Source organism: Rhea pennata, chromosome 15, assembly GCF_028389875.1.
Source record: "Rhea pennata isolate bPtePen1 chromosome 15, bPtePen1.pri, whole genome shotgun sequence".
NCBI classification, from domain to species: Eukaryota; Metazoa; Chordata; class Aves; order Rheiformes; family Rheidae; genus Rhea; species Rhea pennata.
The window spans coordinates 12,101,169-12,124,572 of NC_084677.1; positions in this window are offsets into that span (position 1 = coordinate 12,101,169).

Sequence of the window (23,404 nt, forward strand, 5' to 3'; positions counted from 1 at the left end):
TGAGACTGCGTTGCCCTAGGATGATCTACCACTTGCCTGGTGTTTGGTCAGATGTTTAATCATCCACTGTATTCAAAGTTTTGCCTGGCAGCTGTTTTGAATTGGTCTAGTGCAAGGTTTTGCTCTTTCTCATCTGGATTAAAGAACTTTGTAACAAGTATTCCCCTTCTGCCTTCGCTCCCCTTCTCGGTGATCTCCGTACGTTCATAAGCCTGTCAGCTCTCGGTCTCCGTTCTGAGCGCTTTGTCTTACGCCACCAGGAGCTTTCTCTGCTCTGCTAAGAAATTCTGTACTTTCGCATCTTCCCCAGTTTTGCAACGTTCTTTTTTCAAAATTGGGTACCAGAGGGGTGTAGAGTATTTCATCATTAGTCTCCCAAATGCTGCAGATGGAAGTGAATTTACCGCTCTCTCTACTTACTTGTTTGTACATCTAAGAATCAGTTTTAAAGGCTGTAGTCCCTTATTCTGTGGCTGTGTCTAGATCCTAGGAACACTTCTTGTTCCTCGATACATGACTACAAATTTAGCTTTAAATGAACTTGGTGAAAATGAATGAGTTTCCCTGGGATATCAAGGTTCATTAAAAATTAAAATGATCTCATCTAGCTCTGCTCCAGCTCCTCTGTGCAGGCTCTCCTTAACTGCTTTAAAATGTTTATTCCTAGATCTTTAACATACTCCTCAGTTACTCAAGGATTTGAAGGCATTTAATTTTCTTCACTGGCCTTTTCCTATATGGAATAGAAATAGGCACTGAACAATTTTGCCTCTTCTGCATCGTTATTGAAAACTGTGCCAATTGTACAGCTGCAGTGCTGCTGAGATTTGCTTGCTCTTTATCTGTCAAAACTCTTTGTCCTTAGCCTGGCCTGCAATGGCTTTTTCTCTTTCCTCTTTAGCTTCTCTTATAAATATTTCATCTTTCCTAACTTTCAGTTTATAGTAATTCCTATCGATTTCCTCTTTCTTAGTCATTTTATATTGGCTTTTTCTTTCTAATTGCCTCCTTCACTTTGCGCCAAATGAGAATGTGCTTTTAGCCAAAGTTGTTCTTTTTCTTACTTGTAGAATTGTGGCTTTTGGCCATCTAATGAATTTTTCTTAAAGAACTCCCAATGCTCATCCTGTCTACTTTTCCTTTTCAGTCTGTTTCACTTGTTTTATATTCTTTAGGTTTGGGGCAATAGTCTTTTTGAAGCCTCAGGTGTAAGATTACATATGGTACATTTACCCTTATTCTTTCTGTTCTGTTCTCATTTTTTATACATATTTCTTCAGTTTTTGCACATTATAATGTTAAACTGCAAGGTCTGGATCAGCAACTGTCTTACTGACATCTTGGAGTATCACCTGGAAAATAGTGCTGTATGTCTTTGGGGTCTGGAGCCCTTGAGAAGACTCCTGCCTGTTCCATAGAGGCAGCAATCCTTTTCTCAATTAATGTAATTAAGTTCAACTTTGAGCAATTGTTACCAGTTTGTTGCTTTCATTTCAATCCTGAAGAAGTACCTATGTTCCTCAGACTATACTTGCTTTTTTCTGACTGTGTTAATTGGTATAATAAAGGCTATTATCCCCTTCTACAAACCTTGCCCAGCTGAGATCCTTAGATTCCCACAGCTACGCTGTTGGAAAATAGGATTTGGTTATAATCCTATTTAGGAGATGACTACACTAAGCAGGGTTTCCTGACACTAGGAATACTCTTCTGCAATGGTGATTTTGTATGTGGAAGGGCTATCTCCAAAACTTCTTGTCTGGGCAAAGAGCTATGAGACCTGTTGCCGTGAGATGCTAAGAGAGCAGGCGTAGATGTACGACATGCTCGTAGATCTGCATCCGAAGCTGCTGCTATGCCGGTTGCGATGATTGGTCTGCTCCTGCTGTGGCAGCAATTTTGGGTAGTGTCAGCTCTGGCTGCCAGAATGGTCCTGTTCCTATTGCATGCATGTCCAGTGAGCTATGCAGCAAACTGTAAAGCTAAAAATTAAGTGTTTTTGCAAGAATATTGCGGTTTTATTTTTCATTTCTAATCAATCTGTCACTGAGTCACTTTGCCATATCGTAGCTCTGAATCACTGATGCTTAATTGATGGAGACGCTGCTTCATCAACAGATGTCAGGCGTTGCGTGGGGGCCTGGTGAGCGATACCTAATGCCGGGTGCCAGACTGGGCGCACTCCTCGTGTCAAACTCATCCACTGGCAGATAAACCGGCTCCCTCGCTCCTGCGCCCGGCCCAGCGCAGTGAGGCACGCTCTCCTGGTGGAGCCTGGTCTGGCGGGACACCGCAATCCTTTTTTTCTTCTCTTTTTCTACAGCACAGCTGTGGCTTGAAAGGCAGAACCTGACCCTCCTTGTATCTGCTGGAATGCTCTCCTGATTGCATTTCTGCAGTGTCTGTCCCTGCTTTCTCTGCTCCCTCAAAGCACGTGTCTCCGGATATCTAAACACATCCCTGTAGGAGCACTTGGCAAGCGCGGAGCAGATCGCCCGCGAGCCCTTCAGAAGCTCAGTTCAGCTGGCAGCCAGCTCCCAATGCCAGCAGCTATTCCTGGTTTTTATCCTCTCCCTCCAATCTGATGTTGACAAGGTCAAGTTTAGAAACTTTTACCAAATGTTGCTTTCTCGTTAACAGACGGCCCGTTGGGTGGCAGCGCCTGTTCTGTATCTACCAGTTGCTGTTGTAAACAGCTTTCTCCACCGCAAGCCTCGTGCTCCCGTAGCGCGGGCGCCGGGCTGGCGAACGGCGCGGGGGCCGGCGGGTCTCTCTGCAGGTGCGGTTTAGTTCGCTGTGTCTTTTCACAGCGACTAATATCTGAAGCCCGCTTTCGCAGGGGCTCTGACTCCTGCTGCTCTCCGAGGAGGACGGGGTGAGCGGCCGGCTCGGGGAAGCGAGGCCGCGGGCGGGCGAAGAGCGTTGCGGACTCTGAGCCGTGTCGTTGTTACGGGGACGCTTCCTCCGCGCGCAGGGGGTCTGGTTCCAGCCCCCGTAATTCCAGTTTCCCCACATCGCGCCTTCAGCGCCGGAGGGGGATCTTCCACTAATCCCGCCGCGGCTGAGGGCCGCTGAAGGTTGCGGAGGGCCCTAGCTCAGCCGAACGTCTCGGAGCCGCGCGACCGGCGCGGTGGCAGAGGTGAACGCCCCAGCGCACCGGGCCGGGTAAGAGGCTCAGGAGCCAGAGCCCCGCTTTGCTGTGCCCGAGCGTTGGCTCTGCTCGTCCGAGCATCGCCGTTATCTCTAACCTCCTGCTGCAGGCGTGGGTACGCACGCGCGCTCAGGGCGATTATCAAATGGATATATAACATCTATAAATATACTGAGTTAAAGTTGCATCATTAGCCCGGATGGAGACTCGCGGTCCGAATCGCATCCCTTTTAAATCGCTGGGAATCCTTCCGCTGCCGTCAGCAGCCTTTGGATGGGCTCTTAATGAACGGGCTTCGGTACCGGGCTTGTGAAGAGCACGTCCGCCGAGGAGCGCCCGGGGCTGCGCCCGTCCCGAGCCTCCCGAGGCGCAGAGCTAGGGCTGGGTAGGGACGGCCGGGAGAGGACTTCCCGCCGCTCAGGAAGAGCATCCGCAGCGCAGGGCTCTCGTCCCAGCCGCGCCGGCACCTGCCGTCGGCTGCGGTGAAACGACCCCTCCGCGACGGCAGCCCCACTTGGGTGCGCGCTTTTCACGCTCGCTAACGAGCACAGTCAGGTACTGGAAAGCCTCCCCGCTCTCCTTGGGCTGACGGCGTTGGCTTATTGTGATTTATGCTCTTCATATAGGAAGTAATATGATTATTCAGTTAATCTATTATTCATTTCACTCATGATCTATTCTTTTTGCGTTCCTACTCTGTGAGTCAATTCCTCTCTCTGCTATTTTAATAGAGTAGCATTTTAAATTGTGAGAACACCGCATTAAACATGTATAAGATTTAATCTATTTTAAAATGCTTTCTTCTAGCAGGATATGCCTAATAAGCATAAAAACAATAATGTGCACATTGCTATGGCATATTAACTTGACATATTGTGAAGGGTGCATTTTTCAAATAAAACTAAGCACTAATTAATGAATATGTAAAAACTTTCTTATCCCTTATGTTGAAGAATATGATTGACATCAGGGAAGGTCTTTGGACAGAACAGTATCTCATACAGGCTTCCTTGAGGTTTACAGATACAATTTCTTGCTGTCTGATACAATAAATAGCATGGAATCAGTGATATCCCACAGTATTAACATTGCATTGACACCAGTGTGCTTGTGAATAATTAATCTGCACTTGACGTAGTGTGACCCATTGGTAGCCATGGATTTTACGTTCTCTAGCTGCTTTATTTCTGCAGGGAACGTGAGTCTGTTCCAGCTTGTAGCGCTACAGCCTGGCTGGTGCTTCGCCTGCTTGCAGTTTTGGAGATCATCTAAATCCAGATCTGGGCAATAATTATTTTTGCCAATAATTTGTTTGACAGAAAAATGAAGTGTTGAGTTGACTGAAAACTTGTCTGAGTCCAACTGCGCCCCCTCGCTGCCCAGTAAGAACTGAGAAATTTTTATGTGTTCTGCATGAAAAATTCTAGTTTCCGGCTTTGAAACATTTTCTTTTAGGAAGTTAAATAAATGCAGTCTTACAAAGCTGTAAAACCTGCTCAAACACAAAATGAATATTTTACTAGCCATTAAATGAATACTTAGTCAAACGAAAACCCAGTGGTTCGGCAATTTTACTGTTTCATTAACTGCTCTCGTGACCTGTTTGTTGGCCAGAAGAGCCCCACTATGAGGACAGAGAAGACAGCAAGGCCCTGGTCCTACAGCAAGGTCCTGGTCCTACAGCAGGTTTGACGCAGATGTGAGCCGGGTTCTTGGTCTGCACAGAGCCAGGCAGAGGGGAGGAAGGTGTCCAGAGCCCTGGTCCCACACCACAGAGCCGGGACGTAGCCGGGACAATCCCAAACGCGCGGATCTGAGCAGTTCTCGGCTCTGTCGTTTTGGACACAGCCAGGGGAAGTTGTTTTGTAATACGCAGCGGGAAAAGTCACGTAATTGAGCCCCTCCCTATGTCCCTGCAATTCCTGAACCTGCTTTTGAAGTCTCCTGTTCATTGTCGTTGTACCAGTGTAATTACAGATTTTCAGTAGAGGCTGCCGTGTAACAGGGGGTCTCGTTCCGCGCGCGGTGTCTGGGATTGCTCATGCACAGCAGGTAACTCGAGGCGCATGTGGTCGAATTAGCCGTTTGCCAGCCCTGCCGCCCTCCTCGGCGTGCACGATCTCGGCGACTGTGTGCCACCGCGCTCCCACGCGCTCTGGAGGGCGAGTCTCGAGTGATGTGAAAAGAGACTTGGACAGTCACATACAGATTGCTGCAACTGCCTGCTGGAAGCTGTGCCTCAAACGATGCAGAAAAATGACTAATGTTGCAAGTTCCAGAATGCAGACTCCCATGGGAGCTTGAAAGCAGCCCTTTCTCGGCATAGCTCGGAGGGGTATTGGTTTGGAGCATGGTTTGGCTGCAGCAGCGTCAATCTTTGAGTCCTTGCTGAGGTCACAGCTCTGTTGAATATTTCTATTTATTATTTGCAGTGTGCTGGCTGCTAGGTACCCTAGCTGTAGTGCGGGATCTGTCGTGCTGGTGCTGTTTGAACATAAAGAAGGAAATGAGAGCGCTTTGTATTTGAGGAATGTAGCAGGAGCAGACTTAACTCTGCGTAGCTCTGCCCAGGAACTCACCCAAGTAAATAGTTACAGGGAAACAACTCCTCTGAACGTTACAAAACCAATATTTGCAAATGAGCTTTCGCATAAGGTATTTTTCTAAACTGAGAGGCTACAATCCTCCTTTGAAATTCTTCCTCGGGGAGGAGCTTACGGCAGGCGTGCTGCAGAGGTTCGGGAAGCCCAGAGCCAGGTGCTGCGGCGCCAGCGAAACGAGGCGAGCGGCGGAGGGCTGCTGCCCCGCACCGCGCGCGGCCACGAACCCGACCCCTGCCCAGAACCTGCCAGCCCTGGAGAACGCTGCCGCCCGGTTACGCGGCTTGGGTTTTGCAAGGCGCTGCCCTGCAGGCGACACCGTTCGTGCGATCGGAAGGGCTGGCTTTGGTCTGCAGAGCTTTGCCCATTAAGCTCCCGGACGCCTTGGCGTCGACGTAGCTCAAGCTGGCGGTGAGCGTCTCGGCCGCCTGGAAGCTTAGGCCCTGGGCACGCAGAGAAGCAGCGCTTTTTTCCCACGTTTACCTCTCTTCCCATCCATCCGTCTTCACAGTGACATTATTTCTAGCCCTCGTTGTTTTGTTTCTACTTTCAGCAAGCAAGAGAAAGATCTGCGACAGTTTTTGGAGATCTCAAAGGAAAAGGTTATTGACGCCTGCTACTTTTTCTATGGGCATTTGGAAAAATCCTTGAAATGATGTTCCAGGGCTTGGTGAAATGAATGATTACTATGGTAACAGTTGCAGAAATGTTGCAGAAAAGTTTCTCTCTGATTTTCCTTTTTTTCTTTGCATGCTGTCGTGAAATCAGGTGACTTTCTCATTGAGCTACAGGGGTACAGGCGACAGTACTACTTGCTACACAGCTTAAAAAGAAGAAGAAGAAACAAACATGCCTCAACCTTCGTATCGAGGATCTGAAGACATCAGCAGAAATAAGCACCCATTTACATCAGCTGGAAGAATGTTGTTTTAAATGCTAGTGATTTTTAAAATTAAAATACTATTATTGCTTACTGAATTTGCGCCACACTTGTACAGGGAAAAACATGCTGTTTAGTTATGAAACATTACCTTAACAGTAGAAACTTCATATTTTTATGCAAACTGTGAAAGTTTACCGCAGCCTTTCCCCCGGGGAGGAACGTGCGCGGCTGTTGGGCTGTGCGGTGCAGAGGGCGAGGACACCGAGGAGTCGCCCGTGGCTGGCAGGAGAGGCGGGCGCGAAGACGGAAACGGGGGGCAAACACGGCTTTTCTGTCGCGGCGCTGAGCAGGCGGGCGCCGTCCGTCGCGGACGGGCGCTGCAGCCCGCCGGCTCGCCGTGGCGCGGGGCCTCCCTCGGCCGCTGGGGCGTCCGTCCGCTCCGAGGCGGAGCCCGCGCTTCCTCACGTCCTCTGGGCTCGGGGAAAATCCAGCGCCAGCTCCGTTACCAAAGCCGCTGCAGAAACGGAGCGGTGACTTTTCCCCACGCGACTGCAGTAGCTTGGTGATGAAAGGAGGAGCTGTGCCGAGGGGCCGGCGCCGGGCCGGGCGCGCTGCTGGCCCCGCTTGCTCTGCAATAAAAGTGAAATGCAAGTCGAGGCCGGGAGCTCTTTTAGCGCTGCGATCGCTGGTGCTCGTGCTGATGACCGAGAGGACGTGCCGGCAGGGGTGTACAAAGCAGGCCGTGAGTAGCAGGATGCTTAACGACATGTAGTTCTGCTCCTTTCTTTACATTTTACTGATATTTTTGAATCAGGATGGGGAAAGAGTGGAAGATGTTGTCAAAGCCATCATAATCCCACCAAAACTAAGTCTCCTGCCAGTCTGAGCACAGTCCTACAGCTTGGCCATGGGCTGGAGGGAGAAACCTGCAAGACAAGCGGCTGAAGGATTGAAACCCGGGTTTGAAATACTGACGTATCGGGTCAACAGGGAGAGGGGCGAGCTGGAGTTTGCTCCCTGGTGTTGTCTCCTGGAATCGTGGACGGGATGATGCACAGCTTCATGTCACAGGCCACGCGAGTTCCTTGCTCGTGGCTTGGCTTTAGTGGCCTGATCCCAACATGCTAGAAAGCTACTGTCAATCATATATCTCAATATTTGAGATCTTAGTCCTTCTGCAGCAAAACAGTGTTTCAGGTAATCTTGGCAAGTAATGGCTGTCTGGAGCTATCTGACTACTGATAATTTAAGAAATGAATTGAATCTTGTGCATGGAAAACAAAAAGCTACACGTGGAGCTGATGGTGTGGGGAGAAAGGATTTGCACCTGCAATCGCCCACTCAGCTTTGCACTGAAAAAACACTGGCACCAGAAATCCTATTTCACGAATCCTGACTCTTCTCCTGCATAAAGCAGTGGAAATTAGGAATTTCCCTCAAGGGAGTGGGACTGTCCACGTAGACACAGATGAGGTCTCAGTGGTGCTGATATGTGACAGTTCTTAGCAGGGAGCAGATGCTGAGTGAAACTAAGAGATTCAGGTTTGACAGCATTTTTAGTTTTTTTAACCTATCCTTCACATTGATCCTGCTCCTTTAAATCCAAAATAAATTATCACATGATGCACTTTCATAAATAATTTACTTTCTGTCTGACACCAGTCAAGGAGGCATAAAGCTTCCTGTGTGTACATGCTGCTTCTCGAGCTCAGCAGTAACTACATCTGAATTTAAAGCAAAAATTCTGAAGCTTTTTATTTTTCTGTGCTGATGGAAGAGGCTCTGGGGCTCTGAAAGATGCAATTCAGGCCCCACCACATCAAGCGGTGTCGGCGGTGTTTGGAAAGGCGCCCGGAGGAGAGGCGTGGGGAGGACTGTCCCTGTGGCCGACGGACGGGCTGGATCTCCGGGGATTTGGGCTCGGGCTCAAGGCTACACCAGCCTCGTACAATGCGGGTCTGTGCAGAGACCTCCAGGCTGCCTCCAGAGCAGCCTGCGTGCGTGTAGTGTGTCCAGGCAAAGGTGCCCGCTGCCCGTTAGGGCTAGCTCACGCAGGAGGGGTGTCCTGCTCTGCCCACCCCTCCAGAGCTGCAGAATTCCCATCCTTCAGGGTCCTTCACGGTAAGCAAAGTTATTGAGCAAAGCTTGGATTTTGGAGCTGTTTTTCCAAACATCCTGCATGACCTTGAGCCAATCAATTTAGCAATTTAAAGTGTTTAAATTTAAAGTGTTTCAGTCCCATCGAGGGTGGGGGTTTGGGGCTTCTCGTAGGTTCGTTTCAGAGCTATTTAGGCTTCCGCTTCCTATTTAAGTACCTAAATCTCTTTGTGATCTACACAAAACTTAAAATTTGTCTTTGAAAAAAAAGGGATCATAAAATGTTCTTGCCTCACAGGAGTGCTTTGAGGAGAAACTGAATATTGTGAAGGAATTAAAGATTTGACTGTGGGGCTCTGTAGGCGTGATAGAGAGAACCATCGTGCATTCCCTAGAGTGAGTTTCAGAGTACACGCTTGGCACGAGTGTTGTGCAAGTGTTTCCAGGCCAGCAAGACTAGCCAGGTTCCATCTTGCACAAAGTTCATTCTCTAACTTTTAGCAAACCACTGGAAAATAATCCTTTCACTTAAAAAAAAAAAATCTGCCTGTGGCCCAGTGTCTGCAACGTGCTTAGCGAGCAGCGTGCGCTCTTTATAATTCATCAAAAAGGCCACGCGGATAATGAGCAGAGGCTCCTCGCGGAAGCAGGGTGTTTTGTCCCAGCGCTGCTTCTGACAGTGCAGCAAAGCCTCGCAGTGGCGAGACTTGCCGCATCGCCAGGCCCGGCGAGCTAGCAGCGGGCAGAGGACGCCGTGGGAAACGGCTCTTTCCCTTGGCGCCGTTTGCGGTGGGAATCGGTGAAGATTTCAGAGATGTTTCCCCCCCCCATGCCCTGCTGTGATAAAGCTTAGCTTAAAGAAAAAAAAAAAGAAAAAGAAGAAAAAGGTGTCTAAGAGGCAAAAGGGCAGCTTGCCCCGGTGCACGGAGAAGCCCGACGGGGCGCGTGGCCACTGCTGCGGGGGGCTGGAAGGGGTGCCTGCAAGGGGAGGCACGGGGGCTAAAAGGTCGGATGAGCAGAAACGGCTGGGTGCAGACAGGTTTCAGCAGCGCGGTGCCCGGCACAGAGAGGATGGCCGTGCCATACCGGTCTGCTCTGCCTGCACGGCGCTTCCTTGGCTTGCTGTTTGTTATTTCTTCTTTGGCTTTGACATGTGAACTGCAAAGACTTTGATGCAATGATGGAAGAGGAGAGTTGGGTGAGGGCACTCTCCTGGAAAGCTGCTAGGTTACTGCTGGTCTTGCAGCAGTCCTTGTCAGTCTGCTGTATCTAACTGAAGGTGTAATGCAGAGAGATGGGATTTGGTGCTGTGTAGCATGAAGTTGTGGGGGGTTGTTAGGCTCTGCAGTTCTGCACACTCGTAGAAGCAGTTTCTTCTGGGAGGATGAGGTTCTGCCTTCTCCATATGCAGTGCAGCAAACTTGCAGGTGCAGCTTGAGGGTTCATATCAACAAATGCATACCTTCCTTCTCCCTTTTCTCATTTCTAATTTCATATTGATATTGATACAGTAGACTAGGGAATGATGCCTCCTCCCTACGGCTAAGGAATGTAAAGTCCGATGGAAGAGGGCATTGAAGGAGAAAACGCAACAGAGACAAGTGTGCCAAGAAGGAAGCGCCTCCTATCTCCAGTTGCTTTTCCTGCCTGGGTACGTCCTGTATTTTTTATTTACAAATTAAATAATGAGCAAAGCAACATTAGAGTAAAGGTTATAAAGAATTTGCTGGTAGATATAACCAGAGCTCCCCTTTGGCTCTGCCCTCCTTCAGTTTGGAGCGTGCCCTGTGGTGTCTGCAATGCACGGCCTGAGCTACGTGCATTTCTGTCCAGGGGATGGTAAATGGAGCGCAGTGACTAGCAGTGACAAGCCATGGCACTACCTGCATCTGCCTCCTAAGCGGGGTAAGCAACCAAGCTTAGCTCTGTGAACGGTAGAGATGTAGGAGTTATGGTGGCAATAACCTGTTGAGTCACTGTTTTTTTATTGTACAATTATTTGTGTTCAGATCTGATGGCTAAATAATGTGCAGTACTGAAACACTGCAGAAAAGGAAATGAATGCGGAGAGCGTCACTCCACACAGCCGAATGTCCCTGCTGAATAAAATCTATAGCTATTTCCCTTAAGCTCTCGTTAATAAGGTTCTAAAAATGATGGGTGAACTCCTCAGGGGCTGGAGTTTGCGTGCAATTCAGAGGAGCAGCCCAAAGTTCAGACACTTATCTGAAGCTTGTGTCATCCGTTAGAATGTCATGAGTCTGCAAACCTGGGCTGAAACCCTGCGAGGACAGACTTGGCAGTATTTTAGCTCTTCAGGTTCCCACTGGAGAACAGAACTGCAAAGGCACACAAAACCCCAGCCATTTCTGAGCCTTAAAAATAAAAGCCAGTGTGGTACTGGAGATAGGCAAAGATTTAGGGCGGCAGGAGGATCTCCGTGACTGGTTTTAAACAGTGGAAAATCTCTTTTTCTGGGTACGAGGTGGAGGGAGCCCTCTAGGTAGTAAGCAGGGGAGTGCTTTGCAACCTGGGCGTATTTACTCTCTGTGGCCATCTTGCTTACAAAATACCCTGTCTAGCGTAACACATGCCAACGCAGAGCAGCCTGCTGTCAAATTCTTAATAAATAGGCAAAAACTCACTGCTGCCTTTGAGCTGCTGGGATTTCTGCTTTAGCTGAAAGAGCCCAGGCTGACATTGCTGTGCACAGAGCCCCTGGCTTCAGCCGTTTTATGCAGCCTGAGAAATGAGCAGATCCCTCCTCGGTGGAGGATCCGTAGCCAGCTCCCATTAGCACCCTTCGGATGTGGTTCACACATCACTGGATGCTGTGACCTGGTTGTGTGCAGATCAAGGCCGTGGCTCCCTGAGGAGCGACTGCAGGTTTCCATGCTAGATAAGGTTTCAGTAGGAGCCTTCTATTCTTAAGAGAAATACATTTTTTTTTTCTGAGAGCCACACAGAGCCTAGCAATTCCTCGTTTCAGGAATGCATCCCACAATATGAGAGCTGGCAACCTGTTAAGGACAGTCTTTCAGAATATATATATATATGTATATGTATGTATATGTGTATATATATACATATATATATATATTGCAAATTGGATGTTAACCATGCCAGTGCAAACCTGGTATGAATGGGAGATGCTTCCACTCGAAAGGCAACATGCTGCTGGCTGCTCAGCAGTATCTCACCTCCGGCGAGGCAGCAGGTTGCAGTTCCTGGCACCCATGGGACTGCGTGTAAGGGAGCTGGGCCCGGGGGACAGTGTTTCTCGCTGGGGTGAGTGCCTCGCGGGAGGGTGTAGCTCCCTGCTGCGTGGCCCAGCAAAACGCCACTCAAAACGCCAGCTTCCTCCTCTTTGCCAGCCCTGGGTTACCTTGCTGACCGCCCGCCCTTCGACGTGAATGAGAGCTTTGAAAATTTAATTTTGCCTGAAACACATGAGAAAATTTAGAAAACGTGACTGCAAAGACTTGTTAAATCTGTGAACGTTTTCTGGTTTGGGCCTTGAAGCAGAGTACACACTGGGGAGAGAGGAGGAGGCGTGTGAAAATCCCCTGCTTCTTCTCGAGACAACGATGACTAAGGGTTGTCTGCGCGGGAGCTTCCTGTGTGGTGAGGCAGGTTTTGAGTTGGAGCGCTCTGCCTCGCTGCCGCTTGCAGCTGCGGCATCTGGGGCCGTCGTGTCCCTCCCCGGCCGGCCCACGAGCCGCGGGGCTGCTTTAGCCAGCGGCGGGGCAGAGTGAGGCTTAGGGGGATCCTGCTTTGAACGGAGACTTTGCAAAGAGTGTCTAGAAAGCTGGAGATGCATGTTCTTGCTTACAGGTCTACATCATTTATAGTATTGCAGACAAATCTCCCTGTTCCTCTGAGTATTGAGACAGAGACTGGGAGAACCGGTCGGTGGTGCCCGTGAGGTCGCCTGAAATACGTGGCGCATGTACTTCGTTGGGTAGCTGTGCGATGTACCCCATGCCTACGGATGTCTGAGTGCATGTGTCCAGCTCCTGGAGGTCTGCAGGGCTTAGTGATCTCAAAGCATCTACCCTGCTCATCCTGAGTTGATGACAGGCTTGCAGTACGTCCGAATGTCGAGGGAGATTTGGGCTAGCACACTCTCCTGGCATCTCTGTGCGAAACCGCGTTGTGATAGCGGTCCCAGCAAGGACCAAGAACTAACTGCAAAGGCAGCTTGGAGCTAAGTGAAATCCCAGCAGTGCCGCAGTGCCGGGTTCCCTCCCTCACAAAAGTCGCCTTGATACGCGGGACCCTAGATGGACAGTTCTCAAAAGCGGAGCGCGGGCCGACCCGAGCGGGGTTTCGGTGGCGGCCGCAGGCTCGCTCGCCCTCCGTGCATCTGAGGGTGTCCGTGTGCTGCTGGCACGCGGTGGTGAGAAGGGCTTGAGGTGGTGTGTGCTCTCTTGAGCCACCCGAAGCCAAAGCGCCCATTTGTCTCCTTGGCAGGTGCCTGTGTGACCGGGCTCTCGTGGGCTCTGACGGCGACCGTGGCATTAAACGCTGCGTTCCGGAACTAGAGAGAGGAGGATAAAGTAAACTCAAGGCTTCAGCTTTCAGAACATTTTGTGTGTTCGCAGGCAAACTGTGGATTTATTTAAGATGTTGAAATGTGAGGATCCTTGTTTTATTCTGTCCCACCTCCTCGGTGTCCCCAGCTCCGGAGCACCGAAGCCCGTCCTGCATCACGCAGGAGGAAAGCTGAGGAGCAGTTTCACTGCAGCTTACAGGGTCCTTGATGCACTCTTGAAGCCTTTTTGATTGCAATGTTGTTTCCTCTCAGAGCCAATGTGATTCACTCGGTGCCACAATAAACCCACTTAACAATCTTTCCTCTGTTCCAAGAGAAAGGAAGGCAATTTAAAAAATATACAGCCACGTACACTGCCATGTTTCTAGGCTAAAAAACATATCACATTCAAAATGTTGTGACTGTGCTACGCAGGCTTTCCCACATGCACACGGTGTGATGTCATGCTCCAAAACATCATGCCTGTAAGATTCAGTGTGGGGCCAGTAACACACACGTTGCATTTTTTTAAAAGTTGTAATGCTGCGTATCGTCGGAAGAGAAAACACTTGTTTGCCCTCTGGGATTGAGCGCTGATTAGTAGCCATGTCAAATCAGAATTAGAAATATTTGAAATGGTGGCATTCGCCAGCAAATAAAAGGCATATTAGATTATTTTAGAATGTTTTTATGGCTCTGTGTGAGTAATTCGACAGATGGTAACTCAGGCACTTGGTTATGCTGCTGAAGGAATATGAAAAATGGTCTCGCTTAAAATCTGAAAGCCAATTTCAGAAAAATTCTAGAACAGTTCTATGAAAATACGTGGCATGTGCAGAATAGATAAAAGAAGCATATGAAAATCCTTAATGGCACAGGCTGCCTATAAACCCCAGGCAAAAACTCATGCAAGGAGTAATCCTGTCCCCGGTGTGCACTGGTGAAACATTTGCATTCCATGGGTCTGCATCCCTCGTTGGGATAAGCGGCTATATGCAGATGAGTGTATGAGTTGGAGAAACAGATCCAGCTGCTGTGAAATCATGCTAACTTTGAGGCATAAATTAGGTGCAAATTTTCCAGATTTGTATTTAAAAATTGAGATACTCAAGAGCTTTGGAAGTAAACAAGCCCCATCTGTTTTATACATCATACAGCGCTAAGAACGTGCCCCGATATACATCAGAATTTGGGATAGCCTTTGGCTTCATGGGTAACAGGAATATTTCCAGAAAGTGCTTTTATATATCTTGAAGCTGTTAGATGTACTCATAGCATAATCTACTGTTTTTAGTGCTAATATTGAACTATTTATAAGTTTAATTTTCTGCTGAAAGCATTTCCTATCATCTTGAGCCTGAATTGTATGAATTGGAAGGTCCTGTTTACCTAGGAGAGGGCTAACTCTGGCACTAGATCCAACTCATGTCCCATCCCTGAATAATATGCGTATTTGAAACAAAGTTATTTTCACTTTAGATACTTGTAAACCTTGGTTGTGCTTGGTGCAGCTGAACAGGGATGTCTGATACTATTTAAATTTTCCATAGCCTTTGCATCTAGTAATAGTTGCTCTTGGAACACATTTCTGAGCAGAGGAAGGAGGAGAAGGTTGCTGGGAACAGTCAGCATAGATTGACCAAGAGTAAATATGCCTCACCAATCTGATTGACTTCTATGATAAAACAACAGGTTTTGTGGACAAGGAAATGGGCGTGGATGTCATTTAATTGACTTTAGAACGTCTTTTGACATTTTCCAGTAAGGCTCTTGTATCTAGATTGGGACATTACAGTCTGGATGGACAGACAGCTAGATGGGTGAAGAACTGGTTAGATGACTGAGCTTATAGGGTTGTGGTTAGTGGCTTATCTCAGAAGCAGGTAACAAGTGGAGTACTCCGGGGTCTATCTTGGGCCTGTCCTGTTCAACATCTTTTTCAGTGACCTGGAGCAAGTGATAGAGTACACTCTCATCAAGTTTGCAGGTGACACAAAGCTGGGGGAGACAGGTCAGTAGCTCAATGTCAGACCTGCCATCCAGAGGGACTTAGACACACTGGAGGAACAGCGCACTAGAAACCTTATGAATTTCAGCAAGGACAAGTGCAAAGTCTTGTATCTGGGAAGGAAATACAGGCTGGGCACGAACCGGCTGGACGGCAGCTCTGCAGAAAGGGACCTGGTCGGCAGTGAGCTGAACCTTGGCCACTTGTGTGCCCTGGCAGCAAAAAAGGCCGAATCCACCCTGGGCTGTGTCAACATGAGCATAGCCAGTAGATCAAGCAAAGGGATATCCCCTTCTGCTTGGCACTTGTTAGACCACATTAGAAAGCTGTACCCAGTTTGGGCCCTGCAGTACAAGAAAGACATTGGCAAACTGAAGGATGAGGCTGAGGGACCTGGGCTTGCTCTGCCTGGAGCAGGGAAGGTTTGGGGCGCCAGAGAGCGGCCACCCAGGGCCTACAAGGTTTTTAAGGTGACAGGCCTGGGCTCTTTGCTGTGGTTCATGGTGCAAGGGGGAGAGACAAAAGAGGCGCAAACTGAACCAAGATAGGCTCAGGCTGAGTGCAGGGAAACCCTTTATCCCCAGGAGGACACACAAGCAGCAGAGCAGGTTGCCCAGAGAGGTTGTGTCATCTCCATCCTTGGAGGTTTTCAAAATCCAACTGGAGAAGACCTGGAGCAGCCTGGCCTGGTGTGGAGGTGACCCTGCTTGGAGCAGGAGGTTGGACTGAAGACCTCCTGAGCTCCCTTCCAGCCTGAGTTGTCCTGTGATTCTGTGACTACTAATATTTCTGTGAGCTTAACATTTGGGATCAAGCATTTTTTAGGCCAGACTTCCAGGTACTGTAAATTGTAGAGCAAGAGCAATTTGTATCACTGCATGATTCAGTATTTCAGGTGTCCCAAAATGCCTGGGACAGAACAGCAGAGCCCCGCGGCTCTGTCTGTAACTTGACAGCTGCTGTATGTTAGTTGAGTGACTCTACTAAGGCCAGTCATGTCTCTGCTTTCAAGTTTCTGTGCTGGCTCTGGCCCTATAACGTGCTTTCGCACTAAACAGCCGAGCAGAAGGCCACACGCTTCCAGCCTTTGCTGGGCCGGGGGGCCTCCTGTATGTTCACTGTCCCCTGGAGACATTACACTGCCACACTGGAGCCTGAATTACTAATAGTAATGATGCTGTTTGAGGGAAAGCTGGAAGAAAACAGCAAGGTCAGCTCAAAGTCTGTGTTCACGATCAGTAGGAAGTGTGTCAACCGATAGCAGGTTAGGTAACACCCCAGTGCCTTTGCGTGAAGGAGCTTACTCTGCTCGGCAAGCACAGCGAGGCCCGGACAGACGTCCTCGTCCAGGCTCAGCCGAGCCGACGGAAGAAGCTATTGATCCAGGTGCTTCTCAGTGCTTCCCTGCCAGAGGCTGCTCTCCTTTGCTTGCAGAAAGGGCTTGTATAAGCGTATGCCTTCAGGTCAGGCAGTATCAGCGGGACTCATGCAAATGCAATCGGTGGTTGCTGTGAGCTGGCCCCACTGGTGCAGCTGATGTGAATTAGGAAACGCTCATGTGGTTGCTCAGCGGGGCAGATCCAGCGACAGGACAGGAACAAGGCTGGTAGGTACTTCCAGAGGCACAGCTGGATCGGGAAGAGGGCAGCTCCCCGAGGCTGATGGCACCTTGTATGGCAGAGGGTCCACCTGACAAACGAGCAAAGAGGAACTAATGAGCGGTGAATTGACCGCTGCCTTACTGTGCCTTCCTGCTTTACGGGATGATTAGATTGCTGTGTGTCACTGCCAGTGAATGACTAAACCCACCTTTTCTGAAATGCTCTGTAATATCTGCATGCCTTGATTACCAGTGTCCTCCTTCCTGGCTCTCAGAAGCACATTTCACAGAGCACAGCTGCTGCCCAGGAAATTCAAAACCCACAGAATTGCCTCCTATATTTTATGCTTTCACTTTGATTGTTCCCTGAAGGATGCTATGCCTTCTTCTGTTTCCTTCTGGACAGAAAGTCTCTTTGTAATGTCCTGATATTGTTCCTATTTTTTTTTTTTTTAATTTGAGAGTTTGTTTTGGAGTCGTTTCTTCTTCTGTGGCAGTCTCCCCTAGAATTACTTTGTTCAGGTTTTTACATAATTTGCATGTATATGATCTTTCTGTGATGTGAAAAACAGCAGAGTAATAGTTGTTAATAACAGTAAATCCATTGCTTTGCTGTTGTCATTGCGACCCTCCCAAACCCATGGAGAATTCACTTCCATGTGGCAGCTCCTAAGGACAAATGCATAATGGGTGAACACCTGCTGGTCCAGTGCGGCTGGTGAGGGTTTTACACCCTGGCCTGTTCTGGATGTCTGGAGGACAGTTTCAATACATCCCTCACTGAACTGCAGCCACCTTTGCAGCTGGGCAGGGCAAGTTTCAGATGGGCCAGGTTTGCTCCAGGCAAGGCTCTCCAGGACAGGGCAGGATCCAGCGCCGGTCATCTGTGGCGGAAGGGTGCCTGTGCTGTAAGGACGTGTGGGATGCTCCGGAGCAAAGAACAGCTCTTTAAATCACAGGACTTTTTAGGGGCTACAAACATCTGCTGATGTGTAACCTCTCTCTGCTGGTTAATCTATTACTATTTGTGACTACAACTTTTTTACCAGAGTTGTATGTAAAATCCACCAGGAGAGGAATCACTGTGCGTTTCTTATTTGAATGGTAGTGGATATTGCACAAATACATACTTACACATTTTTATATATATGTGTGTGTGTGTGTGCGTGTGCATATATATATAAATATATAAAAAAAATACCAGGAATTCTAGTGCAAAAGTTGTGTATACTCTGGAAAGCCAAAGGGGCCCCCCAGTTAGCACCTGGGATGGAGCCAGTGGGACAACACTCAAAAGCAGAGGTGCCTCTGACTCCTGGGATCGCTGTGGGTCGGGGACAAGCTACCCTGGGAGATGTGACCATTCGCTGTTAGAGTGCTCACCGGTTTGGAACTGAAGGCTTTCCTCACCAGATCAAAGACTGGCTTTGATTAATCAGCTCGGCAATGTCAACAAATTTCCAAGTTCTCATTCTTAGCTTTTTTACGGGATATATTTCAAAAGCCTTTTGATCTTTCGTGGTAGCTATTTAGTAAAAAGGCAAGAACACTTTTACAAAAAGAACCGCAGAAGTCTTGTTGTAAAGGACGATGTACTTATAGTCCTGATCAGAAAACATTGAAAACACATGTTCAGTGGGTCCATTGCTTTCCGTGAGCCTGCGCGCACTTACGGAGTTGCTCTTGCGCTCGTTCTAGAGCAGGATCAAGGTTTAGAAAGTAAGATCGTGCTGCTGGTCTGTGAAAAAAGAAATGCTAACTATCTACTGCAAAGGTCAGAAAATATTTGTGTGGCATCTAACATTAACAGAATACAGGCAGCACAAATCTTTACAAATAGGCATCCTGCTGGTACCGATTGAAATGTAGGAGGCAGTTAGTGTCTCTCAATTGTAAGTGTCATTTGATCCCCAGGGAGGCATTTAATGGATGATATTTCCCTACTGAGAGTCCTGTCTTTTCTTTCTGTACTTCATTACTAGTACTTGAGGGTCCTCTTGGTCATAAAAAATGTATGCGCTGCTTACCTGATTTTTCATATACTGTATTATTACTGTAATTCCTTTAGAATAGGATACTTTACCTTTAATTACGGAGCGTCTTCCTGACTGCAAGCACATTTTCCCACTCCTTGTTACTAAGCTAAAGGAAAGAACAAAACAGACAAAATGGAATAAAAACAGAATAAATTCAAAGTTATTTGCAAATTCACTTGCCTCTGAAAATGTCCTCCTCCCCATTTTTCTCTGGCTGCATGGCTTGGATGCATCTTAAGGATACGTAAGAATGCAGCTGCTATTGATATGCTTGGGGAACAGATGCCTAACTCCTTCTGCGGAGGTGGGCCTGTGATGTGCAGCACTCATGTTACTGAGCATGAATAATTTTACCCATAAGTAAAATCCTGCAGTTATTTGATGGGGTGCAGCAATACTGTCCTGCAGCTCTTAAGGAGAGAAAAATCATGAGTAAGAACTCAAAATGTTACAAGCAGAGTTACTTGCAATCATTCCAGATTCAAAACTGAAGCTGTAACAAAAATCCACGTGTCCCCTTGGCTGCTCAGCAGAGATAGTGCCGAGCCCTCGCTCGCCCCGGGGCTGGGGAGCTGCCACCCGCTGTCGAGCCCTGGGCTTGCAGCTCTCCTTTTTTCACCCTATCTCCGTTTTACTTAGAGCCTTGATCAACTCCACAAATATATAGATTATCTAGTAATAGAAACACGTATTTTTAATAGTCTAATTAAACCCTATAACATACTTAAACATGCAAATATAGAGCCTGCCAGGAATTGCTTTAGGTACTGCGGAGATCAGTTTAGAAATGAAGAAGCGGTTTTAGGTCGCTGGCGCTGCCTCCCGGGGCGTGCTCCTTGGGCACCATCCATCACGAAACAGCCCCCTGCTCGTGCCCTGGGACGCGGGAGGAGGCTCTGAGCTCAGCGTGCGGCGCGGCAGGAACTCCACGGCGGGCCGAGAACCGGCTGTCGCGATGGCGTTGGCTCTCGAGGTCTGGGTGCTCCTGTAGAGCATCGCCCGGGCTCGCGAGCGCCGTGATGCCGGCGCAGAATCGGAGTGTCCGGCTTCAGCACCGGCTTGTTTCTGTTAAATTGAGCATGATCTGTTCCACTACGTAGCTAGGGGCGGCAGCAGTAATTTATCAAGATTGCGTGAATGAAGATAAGGGTGTAGCTATTTAATTAGGCAACTTCTCTGGATTTTTAGATGTTCTTCTCATGGGTTTGATTCAAAATAGGGCAACAAGCGCTTTATGCGAGCAAGATGTTATGCTTCTTTGTGTTGTATTTGAGTGTAAGAAAAATATACTTGTGTCGGTTGCATCTTGCTAGGTTACATAAAGAGTCATATATAATTAACGAATAGAGTAAGGATAGGAAACTGGAGTGACATTGAAGACCGAGGGCATAAGTTTTGTTTTGCTATTAAGTACATGTTGTCGATTTGATCGAGAGAGATTTGGTTGCTGTCATCTGTTCTCATTTTGTGTCTAAACTGTGGCTGAAAAGACGACAAAAAGTCCCGATTTACGGGACTCGGAAGGACCAGGGCGGCCGTTCGGGGGAACGGGCCCCATCCTGCCAACGCGCACGGCGCTTGCGCTGCGGACGTCGGGGCCTGCAGCACGGCTGCTCTCGTGGCACGGGCGCCGCACGAGCCCCGGGGCGCTGCCGGGAGCTTGCTGCCCTCCCGCTCGCTCAGGCTGGCCCCACGCGCCGTGGGCGAGCCCGGCTGCGTGCCGTGCCTGCCGCCGACCCGTTTCTCGTCGCCGCTTGGGGCGGCTCCCAGAACGGCAATATTCGCCGGCCGCCGCGGCGCGAGGGACGGGCCCGCGTTGCCGTGCCGTGGGGGACACCTGCTGCGCAGCTCGCTGACTGCAGCTTCGCGCTGCCCGCGCTGGGCCCACGTCCGGGCCGGCGGCCGCAAGAGGCAGTGGGCCGCACGGCGCTACCCTCGCGCCGGCGGCTGTGGGAAGGGCCAGGGTCTGGCAGAAGGCCTGAGCTATTCCCTCGTCTCAAGCCTCGAGTTTTGTGCAGGCATCTGTGTCTGCCTCACTCGCCACTCGGAATCAGGCTCTGTATTTCCCCACGGCTCCGATTTGCCTCCTGTGGAGGGAGATAGTATCGCTTCCCTGGCTCCCAGGACCGCAGTACGTAGACGTGTAAGACGCTGCTTTGGTGGGGTAGTGGTGGGGCCACGGAGCTCCTTCCCCCCATGCTCCAGTACGATTTGCTCTTAGCTGTTACTTGCTGCACAATAGTTTGTGCGCAAAACGCTGTGTATTTGCAATCATCCTGCTTACGCGTGCTGCCGCGGGAATTACAGGCGCTGACAGCGAGCAGCCCCGGGTCTGAAAGACGAGGCCCAAGAAGCTTCTCGAACTTGTGCGTTCCCCACGTCAGCGGCTGCAATTGCAAACTCCGAGTCTCCAGCGCTCGGCGAGCTGTCAGAGCCGAGATCCGCAGGGTTCAAACATTTCAGTGACAGCTGCAGGGTGTCGCTCCTGTTTCCCGGGAAACTGGCTCTCCAAAATCAAGGTAAAGTGTTGGCTGATTATCTAATAATAATGCTGAGCATTTCAATATGAAGTTCTTCACCTTCCTCCGCCTGAGACAGTTTCCATTCCTACAGCATCCAGAAAATGCTATAGAGGCCCTGTTAATTCAATCTGCTGTTGCAGCTTGGGCTGTGCAACCTGCTTGCAGAGGGGAAAGACGGATTTCAGCCCTGACCCTTTCAGTCACTGCATCTTATGCTGTGCTGTTAAGGTAAAGGGCTGATTTATCTTAGCAGCACCCCATATCTCCTGTACAAGCTGGTACCATTGTTTATATGAGAAATTGGAGAATAACAGCAGAGCTTTTTGCTTTACCTTGTCCTTCCAGAACATTTTTGTCCCTAGACTGCTTTCCTTGAAATAATCCTAAGTTGCACAAACTTCTTATCTGCTCCCACTCCTGCTTATCATCTGAATTTAATTGCTCTTTGGCTTTGCACTCCCTGAACTCCTGTTTTGAATCAGTGACTTTCATCGTTCTGCTGAACATTCCTTTTTCCAGGTCGCTGAATTCTGAGGTTAACAAAATGAATCCTCCCGCTGGTCCTCGTTACGTTCCGCTACTCTCCTTGCTATATCCTGAGCCGCTCAATTACCTTTTGACTTCAACTTCAGAGGCATTTATCGAACCCACAGATCAGCCCTTTGTGCAGGAAGCAGTTTCATACTGGATTCAGGAACATGTTTGTGTGATTTTTTCTTGTACTTATCCCTCAATTTGTTAAGGTTGTTTAAATTTTCTTAGATGATTTGCTTCTTGACATGCTTTTTAAGTGAAGTTCTCCTAGTGCCTATTTTTGCAAGAGATGTTTCCCTTTCTAACCTCTGTTCTTGAACAGTGTCTTTCACTATTTGATAGCTTTGCCTTTCTACTTTGCTGCTATTTACCTTTTCTACTCTCCTGAATTATTTGGCTCCTTTGCCATGTCTTGTTCATTTTAGGAAGAGAATGAGGACCAAATTTCTTCTGAAAGGATTTTGCTCTGCTTCCCTCAATATGATTTTCTTAGGCTGGTCTTTCACCCTCTGATATCCCTAATTGCGTGTTCCCCTCTCCTTGACTGGGGGAGGACATCCACTTTCACCAGGTTTGGCACGGTCAGCCTTATCAGCTCAGACATACCAGGGAGGCACCATGCCAAAGGAATAATACTCCTGGCCTAACAGCACGTGGCACCCTTTGAATCCCTTACTATTAAAGAGGGGGCAGAACGTGGACCTTAATCTGCTGATACGATCTTTGCCCAACCCAAATAATCCTTGCTTCAAGGTACCTATAACTTGTTCTCTCACAGTTGTTACTGCCATTGGGAGGACAATGTGGAGAAGGAAGGACATTTTACACCTTCATTAGCATGCCACTGGCCAAAACCAATAATGTCTTTAGGTATATTATCCTGGGAAGGGTCACTTATCTGTATCAAGCTTAAGACTAAGCCCAAATTAAACTTCTGGCTATGGAGAGCCACTGAGTTGTATTTGTAGGGCCACCATCGCTCAGAACTGTGTTTTTCACATTGGAAATCTGGCATTTCCAGTGCCCCAGGATCATGTATAAGCATATACAGAGCATAGGGGCATCCTGGAGCTAGTCACATACCTTTGACAGCTGCTCATGTGGCTGATATCTCAGGAACAAGCAATAAATGTGCAGCTTCTGAGAACAACAGCTTCTTTGCTAGAGTAAGGAGAGGCACATCGTAAACATGACTGAAGATAAGGGCTTGACACCAGGGCAGTGAGAGGGAATATAAAGGACACCACCACTAATCAACAAGCTCACTTATAAGAGCAACATTACTTTATAGACAATCAAAACTGAAAGAATTTCTGCCTCGGAAAGCTGTTTTTGACAAAAGCTTGGATTTACTGGATCATTTGTTACTTTAGGTGATCCTAACGCATTTTGAATGTATCAAATTAATTAAACACAGAACCGAGCCCCTCTGAGGTAAT